Source organism: Nicotiana sylvestris, chromosome 7 (genome assembly GCF_000393655.2).
Source record: "Nicotiana sylvestris chromosome 7, ASM39365v2, whole genome shotgun sequence".
NCBI classification, from domain to species: Eukaryota; Viridiplantae; Streptophyta; class Magnoliopsida; order Solanales; family Solanaceae; genus Nicotiana; species Nicotiana sylvestris.
Window position 1 is genome coordinate 21,186,703 of NC_091063.1, and position 4,072 is coordinate 21,190,774.

Below are 4,072 nucleotides of genomic sequence, written 5' to 3' on the forward strand. Positions count from 1 at the left end.
TCAACTCTGGCGGGGCCATGCGATATGGCGGAATGGAAATAGGCTGAGTGCCCGAAGCCAGATCAATACAGAAATCAATATCCCTGTCGGGCGGCATAACCGGCAGGTCTGAAGGGAAAACCTTGGGGAACTCCCGAACAATAGGAACAGAGTCAATTGATGGAACCTCTGCGCTAGAGTCGCGAACATACGCTAGATATGCTAGACACCCCTTCTCGACCATACGTCGAGCCTTGACATACGAAATAACACTGCGGGTGGCATGGCCTGGGGTCCTTCTCCACTCAAGTTGGGGAAAATCTGGCAAGGCCAAGGTCATAGTCTTGGCGTGACAATCCAGAATAGCATGATACGGGGACAACCAGTCCATCCCCAATATAGCGTCAAAGTCCACCATATCTAAAAGCAATAAGTCGACACGGGTCTCAAGACCATCAAATACCACCACACATGAACGATGCACTCGGTCGACCACTATAGATTCACCAACCGGTGTGGACACATATACAGGAATACCCAAAGCCTCACTAGGCATGATCAAATAGGGTGCAAAATAGGACGACACATAAGAATACATAGATCTCGGGTCAAATAACACAGAAGCACCCCTACCACAGACCAGAATAGTACCTGTAATCACAGCATCTGATGACTTGGCCTCTGGCCTGGCCGGCAAAGCATAACAACGGGGCTGACCCCCACCTCCCTGAACTGTGTCTCTGGGGCGATCGGCTACTGGCTGACCCCTGCCTCTGGCGGTCTAAGCTCCACCTCTACGGTCTCTCCCTCCACCCCTATGATCCCTACCCCCGCCTCTAGCTGGCTGGGCGGCCTGTGGATCACCTACTGCCTAAATCGTAGGGCGAGGACCCTGCTGCTGAGAACTACTCGAGGCTCGGGGGCAAAACCTGACAATGTGACTCGGGTCACCACAACCATAACATGCCCTCGGCTGCTGGGGCTGCTGGCCCTGTCGACCTGTATGTCCTCCCCTGAAGCTCTAAAGTGGCGGTGCACTGATGGGGGCTGGTGGTGCGCTGAAGGTCTGCTGACCCGAATAATACTGCTGAGGACCACCACCGCTTGGAGTACCATGAGAAACCTAAAGTATCGACTAGAAGGGCCTCTGAGAGTGGCCTCTGTCATATGAATCCCTACATCCAGACGAGGTACCACTAAATCTACCGGAATAACGGGGCCTCTTATCAGACCCATGACTACCTCCCTGAGCAAGTGCCATCTCTATCCGGCGGCACCATCTGTCGCCTCCTGAAATGAAATCTCACCACCAGCACTCATGGCCATCTGAACACGGATCAGCTGGGCCAACCCATCAACAAACCTCCGCACCCTCTCTCTCGGTGGGGAGTATCACAATGGCATGACGAGCGAGATCAATGAACCGGGTCTCATACTGGGTGACCGTCATAGGACCCTACTGGAGACGCTCAAACTGCCTGCGAAGAGCATCTCGCTGAGTAACTGGAAGGAACTTCCCCAGAAATAACTCTGAAAACTAATCCCAGGTCAATGATGGTGACCCTGCTGGCCTGGCTAAATAGAAATCCCTCCACCAAGTCTTGGCGAATCCTGCCAGGCGAAAAGTGGCAAAATCGACCCCATTGGTCTCTACAATGCCCATAGTCCGTAGAACCTCATGACAACTGAATATGAAATCCTGAGCATCCTCTGAGGGAGTGACACTATATGTAGTAGTGAAGAGCTTGGTGAAACGATCAAGCCTCCACAAAGCATCCGTGGACATAGCCGCACCATCACTGGACTGAGCCGCAATACCTGGCTGGGCTACCACAGCTGGATGAACTACTGGAACCTGAGCCTAAGGAGCTACCGGCTCTGGAGTACGAGTATCGGGAGTCTGAACTCCTCCCCCAGCCTGAGATGTGGCTAGAGCTACGGGAAGCAAACCCGCTCTAGAAATGCCCTCCATAAAGCCTACCAGTCGGACCAAAGCATCCTGAAGCACTGGAGTGGCTATGAAACCCTCTGGGACCTGAGTTGGGCCCACTGGAACAGCTGGGGCCGGAACCTCCTCCTCAAAATCGACCTGAGGCTCCGTCGCTGGAAATGCTGCTCGGGGCTGAGCCCTGCCCCGGCCTCAGCCTCTGGCACGGCCTCGGCCTCGCCCTCTGCCCCTAATAGGGGCTGCTGCTGGGGGCTCAGGCTGTTGCGCGGTAGAAGAGGAAGCACGTGTCCTCGCCATCTGCGAAAGAACAGAGTGGAAAGACAATCAGTACTTGAGAAACAGAATCGCACGACAAGAATGAACAAGGTGAAGTTTTCCTAACTCGGTAGCCTCTGCGGGATAAATACAGACGTCTTTATACCGATCCCTCAGACTCTACTAAGCTTGTCCGTGAGTTGTGAGACCAAAGTAACCTAGGGCTCTGATACCAACTTGTCACGACCCGGATTTCCCACCATCGGGTGTCGTGATGGCGCCTACTATCGGAGCTAGGCAAGCCAAATATTTAAAACACCTTTCCTGCTTTCTTTCAAACAATATAATAAACGAGACAAAATCTAAGCGGAAGACTTTAAATCTAAAGCAACTGAAAACCAAAAGTGCGGAAGTTTGAACCAAAATGCTACCCAGAGTCTGGTGTCACTAGCTCACGGACTACTACAGAATACTACAATCAATGTCTGAAGGGAAAATACATCATGTTTGTCTGATACAAGATAAACAAACAAAAAAACATGGAAAGGGACTTCGGCCTGCGAACGCCAGCTAGGCTACCTCGAGAGTCCCTGAACTAAAGATAGCTCCCAGAAGTCCTACTGTTGCGGTCCATAAGCTGCTCTCTGATCTATGCACCAAAAATGCACAGAGTGTAGCATCAGCACAACCGACCCCAAGTGCTGGTAAGTGCCTGACCTAACCCCGGCGAAGTAGTGACGAGGCTAGACAGTACCTACCACAATTAACTTGTACAGATATATATACAACAAGTGCAAGAAAACAATAACAAGATAATACAAAGTAAAACTGGGAGGGGACATGCTATCGGGGAGTAACAGATAAAAATGAAATATCGGAAATAAATAGAAGAAACTCCGGTTTCCATGATATATATATATATATAGTGGACGGCGTGCCACACGATCCCATAATATCATATATAAGTGGACGGCGTGCCACACGATCCCATAATATCATATATAAGTGGACGGCGTGCCACACGATCCCATAATATCATATATAAGCGTGCCACACGATCCCATAATATCATATATAAGTGGACGGCGTGCCACACGATCCCATAATATCATCATATATAAGTGGACGGCGTGCCACACGATCCCATAATATAGTTCATAATATCTGACTTCATATAGTAGACCCCTTCAGGGGAGAATAACAACTCAATACCTTTAACCCGGCAAGGGTACAGCTAACAGCCCAAAATATCCCGACAAGGGAGAATATATATATCAGTCTACACATCCCGGCAAGGGAGTATTCACAACACATTCTCCTTTTAAATCATTCTTCCTCAACCGTTCACATTATATGAAACTTATCAAATAAACAAGGAGCTTGTGTCACATTATTCGAATTAAAAGCAATCAAGACTCACGGTCATGCTAGACTCCGGTGCATAGATAACCGTCACCATGCCTATACACCGTACTCCACATTAGCAAGTAGCAAATATCATCCTAATCCTATTCCCTCAAGCCAAAGTTAGAACAAACACTTACCTCGAATGCTCCAAACTCAACTCACGCTTCTAGTATAGCTTTACCTCTTGATTCCACCACCAATCCGCTCGAATCTAGTCATAAGTTACTTAATCACATTAATAATTACTAAATGAATCATCCCCAATGCATGAAAATAGATTTTTCAAGGTTTTTCCCAAAAAGGTCAAAAATACCCCTGGACCCACGTGGTCGAAACTCGAGGTTCGGACCAAAACCCGGTTACCCATTCCCCCATGAATCCAAATATATGATTTGTTTTTAAATCGGACCCCAAATTGAGGTCCAACTTCTCAATTTGTAGAAAACCTAGGTTCTACCCAAAACACCCAATTTTCCCCATGAA